General features: G+C 45.3%; 1 protein-coding gene across 8 annotated transcripts in view; it reads right to left on the bottom strand.

Moving 5' to 3' along the window:
- NVL (nuclear VCP like) overlaps positions 1–15,172 on the bottom strand; it is a 179,037-nt gene that overhangs the window by 61,247 nt on the left and 102,618 nt on the right. The gene's annotated exons all lie outside the window — the stretch shown is intronic.

Raw genomic sequence — 15,172 nt, forward strand, 5'->3', positions numbered from 1 at the left:
AACTGGACCCAGCAAGAGGGAAGCTTTCAGATGTGGACAAAGAATGTATCCCTGCCGCTCAGAAGGTGACTGCTGTAACAAGTGTGTGTGAATTGGCACACACAGATCAAAAAGAGTGGGTTTGAGGGGGTTCTTTGTAATGGACCCCTTCTGTGATCCAGGGCACACACCTAGAACTTTCTTTGAAAAGCAGAACCCGAAGAAACCCGAGCAGCATTTGTAGAATTAAGAGTGGATTCCGTGTTACTAGGCACACATTCCTGTATTTGCAATCCTTAGCAAAGGCACAGAATAGTTGCATTGAGGAATGGAGCTGCCCTCGATGTTGGGTTCTAAATCCTCATAGGTCAGCAAGTTGCTAATCCAAGGAGGGCCACTAATATCCCTTCCCTGTGAGGTTATGATCCAGGACTGCAGGAACAGACCCTCAGAACAAGAGTAACCCTTTATTATTCAAAAAAAAGGCCGGGGTTGGGGGGTGCATTCATTGGTTTGGTTGTGGTTTAAGCCTCAAATTTCCCTTCCAATTAGTAGTTGAGATTTTTTTTTTTGGAAGTTTGTGGGCGTTAGGTTGGGGTTCCAACCCCCCCGAATGGCAGTCTGATCTAAGCCATAAGCCATAATAATCACACAGCTTTTTTTCATCACAATTTTGCAAGCAAATTTTATTTTTAAAATTTTTATTGGAGTATAGTTGACTTAGTAAACACACATCATGACAGTTGGTTTCCCCTCCAGGCTGGGCCTTAAACGTGTGAGAAAGTAATTCTTTTCTGTTGTAGCCTTGAGTGAAAGTACTTTCATGTCACTTTTCCTTGCTTTTTGGTTTAGCGTTGACCAAAAAAGTGCTAGCCTAGCAAGCCGGGCTTCTAAACCCTGTGTGTCCCATTGTTTGGCACACACCCCATCCTCTAAGTGCTCCCTGGCTGGTGTGGCTGCTTTCTCTCCACAGATGCATAAATAAGCCTGGTAGCTCACCCACTATGCCCCCACTCTGAGGACTTTTAGAATTGAAAACAATTGCAGTTTCCAGTTGAAATTCTGCCATCCCTAAATTTCATGAAAGCAATCTTTTCATCTCCTGCTACCTTCTCAAAAACAGGTAAGTGAAAGCATGAGAATTCACCAAAAATCAAGTCTGAATGACAGCGTCGTCAAATTTCTGAAAATTTCTTTCTTTCCTTTCTGAGTACCTGACTCCCTCTGGGGCCTGAGTCCCTGGGGCCATCAAACTAGCTGGATCTTAAAGTAGTTTGACCAGAGCTGTTTGTTTCCATCAGAAGGAGGGGCTTGACCAGAGGAAAAGACAGATTTTGAAAATCTCCATAGTCCTTTGGGAACTGAGTTGGCATTTAGCTGACTGATCTAGAGTCTCTTCCTCTGTAGAGTCAGGAGATTTCTCCAAGTACGTGTGGGATTCTGCCACCCCTGAGCTCACAGGCCAGGCTCCCTGGGAAGTAGTGGGGGCACCACCCCAAGTGCGCTCTGATGGTCTCACTCATCTGTTTGATAGCTTTGTTATTTCCTTTCTTAAAGGATCAGAGACAAGAGTAATCATGTATTAGGATAGTTCAGTTCAGTCGCTCAGTTGTGTCCAACTCTTTGTGACCCCATGGACTGCAGCACACCAGGCTTCCCTGTCCATCACCAACTCCTGGAGCCTGCTCAAACTCATGTCCATTGAGTCGGTGATGCCCTCCAACCATCTCATCCTCTGTGGTCCCCTTCACCTCCTGCCTTTAATCTTTCCCAGCATAAGGGTCTTTTCCAGTGAGTCTGTTCTTCACATCAGGTGGCCAAAGTATTGGAGCTCCAGCTTCAGCATCAATCCTTTCAATGAATATTCAGGACTGATTTCCTTTAGGATGGACTGGTTGGATCTCCTTGCAGTCCAAGGGACTCTCAAGAGTCTTCTTCAACACCACAGTTCAAAAGCATCCATTCTTCAGTGCTCAGCTTTCTTTATGGTTCAACTCTCACATCCATACAAGATACTGGAAAAATCATAGCGTTGACTAGACAGACCTTTGTCGGATTAGGATAGTCACTGTCTTATTTCCATTTAGCATCATTATCTCTTTTTAAATCACTTGATTACAGTCCCTAATCTTATTTGCATTTACAGGAGAAGGAAACTGAGAATCAAAGAAGTTAAGTAACTTGCTTCAGGTTGGGTTGGCCAGCTTGATCTCCCACAACCCGGATGTTATTGAGCTTACTCCCAGTCCAAGCCCTTGCCAGCACAGGTGGACACCTCCCTTCAGTTACTAACTTCTCTCTGAAGAATCTCTGTTTGTTCCCACTTGAAGCAAAGGTGTTGGGGTATAGTGCCATCCAGTTTGGAATCCTAGAGTTTCTGAATGTTCCACCACAGAGGGCTGAAACCCACCCATGCCCCAATCCCCTCCCCAAATTCCAGGGAGAAACAGCTAACAATATCACCAGCTGTCTCTGCTACCAACTCAGGCCCATGGTTGCCCTTCTAGGGGAAAAGTGACATTGCTCCAGACGCATTTGGATCTGGCCGGCCCGTAAAAGTTTGCTGAGAAAACTAACTATGTAAGCAAGCGTGTAGGAAGAACCTTAATCCTCTTCACAGAATTACATGGTAAGAAGCCAAACTGTTTCTAAGGATATAAGGGCCATAAGCATACATGCTCCCAGAGAATCCTAACTCGGGGGCTGACAGTACTGATGGGGCTCCTGCCACGTGCCAGGCACTGGACCAGTCTGTTCATGCACTATTAATCTTTATGTTGGTTGTTGCTGTGTTGATCAGTTGCTCAGTTGTATCCAACTCTTTGTGACCCCATGTACTGTAGCATGTCAGGCTTCCCTGTCCTTCACCATCTTCCAGAGCTTGCTCAAACTCATGTCCATTGAGTAGGTGATGCCATCCAACCATCTCATCTTCTGTCGTCCCCTTCTCCTCCTGCCCTCAATTTTTCCCAGCATCAGGGTCTTTTCCAATGAGTCAGCTCTTCACATCAGGTGGTCAAAGCTTGGAGCTTCAGCCTCAGCCTCAGTCCTTCCAATGAATACTCGGGACTGATTTCCTTTAGGATGGACTGGTTTGATTTATTTGCTGTTCAAAGGACTCTCAAGAGTCTTGTCCAACACCACAGTTCAAAAGCATCAGTTCTTTGGTGCTCAGCCTTCTTTATGGTCCAGCTCTCACATCCACATATGACTACTAGAAAATCCATAGCTTTGACTAGGTGAACCTTTGTTGGCAAAGTAATGTCTCTGCTTTTTAATATCCTGTCTAGATTGGTCATAGCTTTTCTTCCAAGGAGTAAGCGGCTTTTAATTTCATGGCTGCAGTCACTATCTGCAGTGATTTTGGAGCCCAAGAAAATAAAGTCTCTCACTGTTTACATTGTTTCCCCATTTATTTGCCATGAACTTATGGGATTGGATGCCATCATCTTAGTTTTTGAATGCTGAGTTTTAAGCCAACTTTTTCACTCTCCCCTTTCACCTTCATCAAGAGGCTCTTTAATTCTACTTCATTTTGTGCCATAAGGGTGGTGCTGCATATCTGCATATCTGAGGTTACTGATATTTCTCCTGGCATTCTTGATTCAAGCTTGTGCTTCATTCAGCCCAGCATTTTACATGATGTACTCTGCATAGAAGTTAAATAAGCAGGGTGACAATATACAGCCTTGACATACTCCTTTACCAATTTGGAACCAGTCTGTTTTTCCTTGTCTGGTTCTAACTGTTGCTTCTTGACTTGCATACTGGTTTCTCAGGAGGCAGGTCAGGTGGTCTGGTATTCCCATCTCTTGAAGAATTTTCCACAGTTTGTTGTGATCCACACAGTCAAAGGCTTTGGCATGGTCAATAAAGCAGAAGTAGATGTTTTTCTGGAATTCTCTTGCTTTTTCTATGCTCCAACAGATGTTGGCAATTTGATCTCTGGTTCCTCTGCCTTTTCTAAATCCAGTTTGTACATCCGGAAGTTCTTGGTTCACATACTGTTGAAGACTAGCTTGAAGGATTTTGAGCATTACTTTGCTAGTGTGTGAGATGAGTGCAATTGTGCGGTAGTTTGAGCATTCTTTGGCATTGCCTTTCTTTGGGACTGGAATGAATATTGACCTTTTCCAGTCTTGTGGCCACTGCTGAATTTTCCAAATTTGCTGGCATATTGAGTGCAGTACTTTAACAGCATCATCTTTTAAGATTTGAAATAGCTCAGCTGGAATTACATCACCTCCACTAGCTTTAGTGATATTTCCTAAGGCCCACTTGACATCGCAGTCCAGGATGTCTGCCTCTAGGTGAGTGATCACACCATCGTGGTTATCTGGGTCATTAAGATCTCTTTTGTATAGTTCTTCTGTGTATTCTTGCCACCGCTTCTTAATATTTTCTGCTTTACGCTGGCATCAGTCTCATTTCTCAGTCAAGAAATGAATGAATAGGAAAGAATAAGTAACTTGTCTAAAGCCACAGTCAGCCTGAATCCAGTGTCTAAATTGAAAGTCCATGACTTCTGGGACTTCCCTGATGGTTCAGTGGTTAAGGCCCAGAAACTGGGAATTTGATCCCTGATCAAGGAAGTTCCCACATGCCAATCAGCATGGCCAAAAAATGAAAATTAAAAATCAAAGTTCATGACTTTTGCATTTGGACTTTACAGTGAACATTACTGGTGAATTCAGAGCCCTGTCCTAATTAGTGTAACGTGTGAAGTTTTTTTTTTTTTTAAAGATATTATCAATTTCGACCCTCCCAGGAATTTGGGCAGCAGGCTCAGTGACAGGGTGCCATGAGGAAGGTGGGGAAGGCTTGGCCTGTAAACTGCTCAAGCTATTTCAACATGTCCTAGGTCACAGGGTACTTAAGCAAAAGTCAGAACAGGAGCCTGTGGCCTGGAGCTCACACATAACCACACATTTTTAAGAGCTTTCTCAGCAGTTATGATTTTCTAAATAATCAGTCCTACAAAGCCCAGATTAGATGCTCCAGCAAAAGCAGGCAAAACCTGGGCCTGATTTGCCAACAAGAAAGGAAGGTGGACAGCTGGGCGCTGTGAGCTCCTTAAAATGGTGACTCCTTTTCCTGACAGGAGGACAATTGTCAGCTACTTAATAAGCCTCAGCTGTAAACCCTAGTTGCCAGGGCCCAGGACAGAGCACGGGCCTGTGAGGGGGAAATCTGGAAAGGGATCTTGACTGGGTCACCAATGTTCTGTGGCTTTTGGAGGAAAGTCACAGCAGTGAGGAAGAAAACAGGACCTTCATGTGCCTGGAGTCAGTTCACTAACCTCTCAGAGCTGGTTTCTTTATCTTTCTATCTACCTCTTGGGCTGTTGGGCTGGATTGTGGAGATTAAATATGTAAGGCACTGTCACTAGGAATGATGACTACTGGAACATCAAGGTGCTGGAATGGGCCACCTGGAACAGTGCCAGAAACCAAAAAAGTTCCAACCCAGAGCAATTAAGAACCGCTGCCTAAACTATGGTCTGATATCTGGGCTTTTTCAGGAATTAAAAAAAATATATTTATTTTTATTTATTTGGCCGTGCTGGGTCTTAGTTGCAGCACATGGAATCTTTTAGTTGGGGTACGTAGGATCTAGTTCTCTGACCAGGGATGGAACCTGGGCCCCCTGAATGGGGAGCGTGGAGTCTTAGCCACTCAATCACCAGGGAGGTCCCGAGAATTTTTAGAAAAATATTTTTTATTTGTTTATCTTTTGGTTGCACCGGGTCCTTGTTGCTATGGGCAGGCTTTCTCTAGTTGTGGCGAGCAGGGGCCACTCACAGTTGTAGTGTGTGGGTTTCTCACTGCGGCGGCTTCTCTTGTTGCGGAGCACAGGCTCTAGGGTGTGCTGGCTTCAGTACTTGGGGCACGTGGGCTCAGTAGTCATGGCTTCCAAGCTCCAGAGCACAGCCTCAGTAGTCGTGGCACACAGGCTAAGTTGCTCCGTGGCATCTCCGTGGGATCTTCCCGGACCAGGGATTGAACTTGTGCCCTGCATTGGCAGGTGGATTCCTATCCACTGTACCACCAGGGAAGTCCTAGGATTTTTTTTTTAATTGTGGTAAAATACACATAACAAAATTTACCCATATTAATCAGTCTTTTTTTTTTTTTTTTGATAGGTAAGAGGTGGATTTACTTAGAGAGACATACACTCCACAGAGTGTGAGCCATCTCAGAAGGCGAGAGGCCCCCAAATTAACCATCCTTAAATATTATTAAGTACATTCACATCACTGTGAGCCTCTTAATGAGGGTGAAAGAAGAGAGTGGAAAGAGTGGCTTAAAATTCAGTATTATAAAACCTAAGATCATGACATCCAGCCCCATTACTTCATGGCAAATAGAAAGAGAAAAGGTGGAAGCTGTACAGACTTCCTCTTCTTGGTCTCTAAAATCACCACGATGGTGACTGCAGCCATGAAATTAGAAGATGATCGCTTCTTGGAACAAAAGGTATGACAAACCTAAACAGGACTTTGCAGACGAAGGCCCGTGTAGTCAAGGCTACAGTCTTTTCAGTAGTCATGTATCGATGTGAAAGCTGGACCATAAAGAAGGCAGAGTGCTGAAAAACTGATGCTTTTGAACTGTGGTGTTGGAGACTCTTGAGAGTCCCTTGGACAGCAAGGCGATCAAATCAGCTAATCCTAAAGGAAATCAACCCTGAATATTCATTGGAAGGACTGATGCTGAAGCTGAAGCTCCAATATTTTGGCCACCTGATGCGAACAGCCCACTCATTGGGAAAGACTCTGATGCTGGGAAAGATTGAAGGCACAAGGAGAAGAGGGTGACAGATTAGATGGTTGGATGGCATCACGGATTCAGTGGACATGAACTTGGGCAAACTCTGAGAGATGGTAAGGAATAGGGAGACCTGGCAAGGTGCGGTCTATGAGGTCAGAAAGAGTCAGACGTGACTTGAAGACTGAAGAAAAACAACAACATTCACAACGCTGTATAAACAGTCTCCAGAACTGTTTCACCTTACAAAACTGAAAGTCTGTACCCACAGAACAAGTCTCCCTCCCTCAGCCACTAGCATCTGTCATTCTACTTTCTGTCTCTGAGTTTGACTTGAGTGGTTTGTTTTTTTTTCCAGCAAAACCTTTCACTGTGCATGTCAATCCACATGACAAGCACTCCGTGGCAGGCCTGTTTCACAGTAGAGTAACAAAGACAGGTATTCATTAGAGGGGGAGCCACACCCACCCCAGCCTCAGGTCGAGGCAGCTCTCCATACACTGACTCACTCCCCTTTGCTGGAGAGACTTGCCCCCAGGAAGGGGCATCTCAGCTCCAGGGCTGCAGTTGGGCAAGCACAGTCGTATCTCCATCATTAGCCAGAACAGCACAGTTGAGGTGGCATCCTGGTGATTCAGGTATCTCCACACTTAGTGTGGCTCATGGGGAGATGATTTGGTTTCAAATGACCTGATTTGCATAAATACTTGCAAATGGGCACATGGAATTGGGTTTTCAAAGCTCTGCTTCTGGTGAGTGTGTGCACTTGTGGACGTTCAGGTTGGATTGGGGGGGTGGTGGGTAGGGAAGGAGGCAGGGCCTCTCCCCACAGGGCCCTTGCCCCACCACCCACACAACTCAAATACGTACATACGCACACAGACACACACACATCTCCAGGCTTCTGCTGCCTCTCCTGTGCCTGTGTCGCAGCCACATAGCAGGCTTCTTTCTGTTGCCTGGGCACCTGGGCCCATTCTCCTGGGGCCTCCATGGGCACCCCCCCCCCCTCTACTATCTGAAACACCTGGCCACATTTCTGCATGGCCAATGTCCTTTCAACACCCAGGTCCCACCGCAGATGCCATTTCTCTAAAGAAGCCTTTCCTTACCAACAGCCTGCTTTGCGTTTCACCAAAAACTGATCCAGAGACAAGAATCTGGTGCAAGCCACTTCTTTGGAACGTGGTGCCAGGAGCACAATGAGGCAATGGAGAAGTGAGTCAGAAAAGTCTCGCCGCGGTGCCTCCTGAGACTGGACGGGTTGCACCTGAGAACAGTCCCCCAGTGTCATGGGGTGTCTGCCTTAGAGTAAGCCATGAAGCCCTCGACTTCTGCATCTGCACTCACAATAAAAGATTCTTTAAAAAGTCCCTCTGAGGGAGGAGGAGGCTGAGGGGTATGTTCACCAACTCCTGACCCTCTTTGCTTGATGGTTTCTCCTGGGGCCACTTCTAGGCTGCTGAGGGTGGATACAGAGGAAGCCCTTGAGAAACCCAGGGAGGGCTTCTGCAAAAGAGGGACTGGGACCTCCAAGGAGGGTGGAGAAGACAGGAGGGGCAGTGATGGGTCTGCCGTGTCCCCTCCACCCCAGGGATGGTGCGTCCCCTCCCGTCACACCATTGCTCACCTGCATCCCACGGGGACAGCTGCTGCCACGCTGAAGAAGCTATGCCTCAGAGCCCCTCGCTGGCACAAGGCCCTATAAGCCCTGGGAAGAGCCCTAGCCTTGTGCTGGGGTTGAATTTTGTCCCCCACAGAAGACATGCTGAAGGCTGCCTATTTCAGAACGGGATCTTATGGGATGTAGGGTCACTGGACGTGATTAGTTAAAATGAGTTGATGCTGGTGGAGGTGGGGTGGGTATGCACAATTAAAAAGGGAGTTTGGGCTTTCCTGTACACCCTACTATGTATAAAATAGATAGCCAACAAGGACCTACTGTATAGTTCAGGGAAATGTGCTCAATACTCTATAATACCCTAAATGGGAAAAGAATTTGAAAAAGAATAGATACATGCATATGTATAACAGAATCACTTTGCTGTACAGTTGAAACTAACACAACATTAATTAACTATACTCCAATATAAAATTAAAAACAAAAGGCAAAGTCATGCTCCTAATCCAACAAGACTTAGAGGAAGATGTCAGTGCAGGAACAACGCCATGGGAAGGTGGAGGATGGAGTGGTGTGTCATCTACAAGCCAAGGATGGGCCACGGAGGGCTAGAACAGACCTGCCCTCAGAGTCCTCAGAAGGAACCAACCCTACTTTGGATTTCTAGCCTCCAGAACTGAGATAATTATTGTTGAAGCCTCCAGTTTGTGATACTTCATCATGACAGCCCTGGAAAATTAATAGCTCATGTATTCTTTTTCTAAAAGATGGCCCTCAGATAAGCTTCCGCCTCCACAAAACTGGGATCTGGGGCTTCCCTGGTGGCCCAGTAGTTAAGAATCTGCCTTGCAATACAAGGGACACCGGGTCGATCCCTGGTCCTGGAAGATCCCACATGCCGAGGACCAACCAAGGCCGGGAGCCACAACGACTGAACCCATGTGCCTCAACTCCTCAACTCCAGACATCCTAGAAGCCATGCTCTGCAACAAGAGAAGCCGCTGCATTGAGAAGCCCGTGGACCACAGCAAAGAGTAGCCCCCTCACCATAACTAGACAAAGCCCTCGTTCAGCAATGGAGACCCACCACAGCCCATAAATAAATATATCTTTAAAAAAAAATCCAAAACAATCCACAATTGGGATCTGCCCCCGCCCATTCCCAACTTATTTCCTTCCAGGTACGCATTGCTACCACAGGTGTCCCATCCAGATATGTGCTTGCTTCAGTTATGAACCATCACGTGGGCTCTGGGAGAGAAAGGGCCGTATTTGCCACCACATCCCCAACTCTCTAACAGAGCCTGGCAGGGCTCACTAAACTTTCCTTGAACAATAAGTATGTAAATTGACTGGTTGGACCTATTCTCTCTTATTTTTAACTGGCTTTCAAGGACATTTGGGATACATGGAGCATGGTACTGTTACCGAACCAAATTCAGGACCACTCACCCAAAAAAGCCGATTTACGGACACCAGGCTGTGGGGAAGGAAAAGTGCAGCATTTATTGCAGGCGGCAAGCAAGAAGTCCAGGTGGCGAGTGCTCAAAGGGAATGAACTCCTCGAAGGCTTGCAGGGAAAGGTTTTTTTTTTTTTAAGGGAAAGGTTTATAAAGAGGGTGAGGGAGGGGAATTGTGGGGTGTGTGGTCAGTTTGTGGATATTCTTCTGATTCTGGATGACTTTTTATAACTCTCTGTAATTTTTTTTACAAATTCCTTTAGCAACAAAAAGATATATGAACAAAGCTATCCACAGGTGTATTAAATGGCTCTCCCATACCTAAGTTGGTCATTCTATCTAGGCTCCTCACAAACAACCTTTTTTTGTGCCAACCCGCAGGCAGTATTTAAGACTACTTAAGTCCTCTCTCCTTTCCTAAGTCACCATTTTTTGCCTTGTGACTACACTCGGCGTTATTTAAACCCTAGACCTTTGAACTTTCTATAATTGTGCTTTGTTTCCCTAAAGAAAGGGATTTTCTTTATGGATAAGACTTGGCCGACTCTGCCTCTAGCCGTGGGTGATTTCCTTCATCTGCAAACTGAGGATAATAGACACACCATCCTCCCAGGGCTACAGGGAGAAGTGAAAGAGCTAAAATCTGGGAAGGCAGCCAGCTCACTGCCCCTCAGCCTCAAGGTAATGACCCTTGAGGCCACAGGAATCCAGGTGTGACAGCTCTGCACTTCTCCTTCCCTGCAGAGGTTAGGGGTCATTGATGCCACAGATGGAGCTTGAGACAGCCGCAATGCAGTCATGCCCTACCCTGGAGAGTGAGGAGGACAGAGACAAGACCAGACCACCAGCCTGGCCTGTTAGGAGGCTAGAAAGTATCTGAGGAGCCGCACATCCAGCAGGAAGAGGCTGCCCAGGGGTACTATGTTGTGTGTAGGTTTAATGAAGATGTAGGTAGAAAGTGAAGGCACAGTGGCCCAGTGGGGAGTAAATGCCTTCGACTGATGGAAGTTTAGGTTCCGAGGCCTCATGGGGAAGAATAAGGAGCTCCTGACGAATGGCAGTGTGGTCCAGCACCCTTAACCCCAAAGGCTGCCTGCCTCTCTCTTGCTTCCTGTTCCCACTCATCTACGTAAAACAACCATTGACCCACAGACCCACAAACTTGGCTCTGCCCCTTCCCTCCTTTTTCTTAGCAGCACTTACCTCTCGTTCTATTTGATGTGCCTGTGCCTAAGCATACATGTACTTGGTACTCTACACATGGACATCACCAGATGATCAACACCAAAATCAGACTGAGTATATTCTTTGCAGCCAAAGATGGAGAAGCTCTATACAGTCAGCAAAATCAAGACCAGGAGCTGACTGTGGCTCAGATCACGAACTCCTATTGTAAAATTCAGACTTAAATTGAAAAAGTACAGAAAATCACTAGGCCATTCAGGTATGACCTAAATAAAATCCCTTATGATTATATAGTGAAAGTAACAAATAGAGTCAAGGGATTAGATCTGATAGATAGCGTACCTGAAGAATTATGAACAGAAGTTCATAATACTATACAGGAGGTGGTGATCAAAACCATCCCCAAGGAAAAGAAATGCAAAAAGGCAAAATGGTTGCTTGAGGAGGCCATAGCTGAGAAAAGAAAAGAAGGGTAAGGCAAAGGAGCAAAGGAAAGATAAACCATTTCAATGCAGAGTTCCAAAGAATAGCAAGGAGAGATAAGAAAGCCTTCCTCTGTGATCAATGCAAAGAAAGATGAAAACAATAGAATGGGAGAGACTAGAGATCTCTTCAAGAAAATTAGAGATACCAAGGGAACATTTCATGCAAAGATGGGCATAATAAAGGACAGAAACAGTATGGCCCTAACAGAAGCAGAAGATATTAAGAAGAGGTGGCAAGAATACACAAAAGAACTATACAAAAATGATCTTTATGACCCAGATAACCACGATGGTGTGGTCACTCACCTAGAGCTGGACATCCTGGAGTGCGAAGTCAAGTGCGCTTAGGAAGCATCACTATGAGCAAAGCTAGTGGAGGTGATGGAATTCCAGTTGAGCTATTTCAAATCCTAAAAGATGATGCTGTGAAAGTGCTGCACTCAACATGCCAGCAAATTTGGAAAACTCAGCAGTGGCCACAGGACTGGAAAAGGTCAGTTTTCATTCCAATCCCAAAGAAAGGCAATGCCAAAGAATGCTCAAACTACTGCACAACTGCACTCATTTCACACACTAGCAAAGTAATGCTCAAAATCCTTCAAGCTAGTCTTCAACAGTATGTGACCAAGAACTTCCAGATGTTCAAGCTGGATTTAGAAAAGGCAGAGGAACCAGAGATCAAATTGCCAACATCTGTTGGTTGGATCATAGAAAAAGCAAGAGAATTCCATAAAACATCTACTTCTCTTCATTGACTATGCTATAAAGCCTTTGACTGTGTGGGTGGATCACAACAAACTGTGGAAAATTCTTAAAGAGATGGAAATACCAGATCACTTAACCTGCCTCCTGAGAAACATCTATCCAGGTCAAGAAGCAACAGTTAGAATTGGACATAGAACAAAGGACTGGTTCCAAATTGGGAAAGGAGTATGTCAAGGCTGTATATTGTCACCCTGCTTGTTTAACTTCTATGCAGAGTACATCATGCGAAATGCCAGGGTGGATGAACCACAAGCCAGAATCAAGATTGCTGGGAGAAATACCAATAACCTCAGATATGCAGATGGCACCACCCTTATGGCACTAAGTGAAGAGGAGTTAAAAAGCCTCTTGATGAAGGTGAAAGAGAAGAGTGAAAAAGTTGGCTTAAACTCAACATTCAAAAAACTAAGAGCATGGCATCCCGTCCCGTCACTTCATGGTGAACAGATGGGAAACAACAGTGACAGATTTCATTTTCTTGGGGTCCAAAATCACTGTGGACAGTGACTGCAGCTATGAAATGAAAAGACGCTTGCTTCTTGGAAGATAAGCTATGACAGATAGCATATTAAAAAGCAGAGACATTACTTTACCAACAAAGGTCCATATAGTCAAAGCTACTGTTTTTCCAGTAGTCATCTAGGGATGTGAGAGTTTTTTCCAGTAGTCATCTATGGATGTGGGACTATACAGAAGGCTGAGCACTGAAGAATTGATGCTTTTGAACTGTGGTGTTGGAGAAGACTCTTGAGAGTCCCTTGGACTGCAAGGAGATCAAACCAGTCCATCCTAAAGGAAATCAGTCCTGAATATTCATTGGAAGGACTAATGTTGAAGCTGAAACTCCAATACTTTGGCCACCTGATGTAAAGAGCTGACTCATTGCAAAAGACCCTGCTGCTGGGAAAGATTGAAGGCAGGAGGAGAAGGGGTCGACGGAGGATGGGATGGTTGGATGACATCACTGACTCAACGGACATGAGTCTGAGCAAGCTCCGGGAGATGGTGAAGGACAGGGAAGCCTGGGGTACTGCAGTCCAAGGGATCGCAGAGTCAGACACGACTGAGTGACTGAACAACACCTGGACTTATCAACTGCCTTTTTACCTCCCCACACCTCTCAGAGGAATGACTTGGGTTTTGCTCCAGGTTGAGCTGTACTGTCCACAACTAGCAGCAAACCTGCTCTCGGTCGTCAGTCAAGAAATATTTGTTGAACAAATTAATGAAATCTCTCCTCCCACTTACGTGACTGCCTTTCAGTTTCTGATTTCAAGTTACGAGTGGACTATGGACTGCAAACTACTATAGCTACTGTGCCCTGATGCCAATGAAAATTCAATCATTAGATTCACCTTAAATGAACTTGAGTTTCATCTAGCAACAGAAACTGTTACGGGTTCCCGAATGCAAACAAATTTAGGATTCTTCAAGATTTGAGACCTCATGTAAATCTGAAAGTCTTCCCCCTTTTCCAGCTTTGCCACATGCTGAGCAGCAGGAAAGAGGGCTCCTAATCTGTCCCTCAGCCCCTTTGCTGCCAATCACGCTGCTCCCTGCCCAGCATACCCTCTTGATCTGAAACGCCTCTCCTGCTCTCTTGCACTGTAAGAGAGGAACACGTGAACTTCCACTGGGGCAAATTTTGTCATGTGTCAGCTCACCCCACAGCTAGCTGCAAGGATTAGGCTAAAGGTGAAAGAAAGAAACAGGAGGTGGAAACTGTGGCACCAAAGCCATCCCTGGGTTGGTAACTCTCCAGACTTCACCTTGAGAAGGAGGGTGGCGAGCACGTCTGGATGGCACATATTTGCTCACCAAGGCCGGCTTGTTTGCTTGGTCAAGGTCAGCAGAAAGCCAAGGTTGGCAGAACCCACTTTCGCTTTCTCTTTTGTTTTCAACATGACTGAGGCTTTACCTGGTCATGTGTTGATGTTGTTTAGTTGCTCAGTCATGTCTAACTTTTGTAACCTTATGGACTGTGGCCCGCCAGGCTCCTCTGTCCATAGGACTTTCCAAGCAATAATACTGGAGTGGGTTGCCATCTCCTTCTCGAGGGGATCTTCCTGACCCAGGGATTGAACCTGTGTCTCCTGCATTGGTAGGCGAGTTCTTTACCTCTGAGCCACCAGGGAAGCATACAATATAGAAGCAGTCAATAATATTACAAAAATTTTGTATGGTGATAGATGCTGGCTAGACATTGTGGTGACTAATTCATAATGAATATAAATGTTAATGTACTATATTCTATACCTGAAACTAATATATTATTGTATGTCAACTATATTCCAAGTGAAAAAAAAAATCACCTAGGGAGATCCAAGTTGCAGCTCCCCAAGCCCCACCCAGGGACTCTGACTCAGTAGGACTGCAGTGAGGCCCAGGTTGCATTTTTTAAAAAACATTTATTGAAGTAAAGTTGACTCACAAAGTTGTGTTAATGTCTGTTGTATTACAAAGTGATTCAGTTATATATATTCTTTTTTGTATTCTTCTCCATTGTGGTCTGTCACAGGATACTGAATGTGGTTGCCTGTGCAATACAGTCGGACCTTGTTGGGTATCCATCCTACATATAATAGTTTGTATCTGCTGGTCCCAAACTTTCAGTCCTTCCCTCCCCTCCACCTTGGCAACCACAACTCTGTGCTCTACGTGTGTGAGCTGATTTCTGTTTCATAGATATGTCCATCTATGTTGTATGTTGGATACCACATGTAAGTGACAGCATGTTTGTCTCTTTCTTTCTGACTTACTTCACTTAGTATGATAATTTCTAGGCCCATCTGTGTGGCTGCGAGTGGCATTTCATCCTTTCTGATCGCTGAGTACTATTCCACTGTGTACATGTACCACATCTTCTTTGTCCATTCATCTGTCAATGCACATTTAGGTTGCTTCCACGGC

Source organism: Bos indicus, chromosome 16, assembly GCF_029378745.1.
Source record: "Bos indicus isolate NIAB-ARS_2022 breed Sahiwal x Tharparkar chromosome 16, NIAB-ARS_B.indTharparkar_mat_pri_1.0, whole genome shotgun sequence".
NCBI classification, from domain to species: domain Eukaryota; kingdom Metazoa; phylum Chordata; class Mammalia; order Artiodactyla; family Bovidae; genus Bos; species Bos indicus.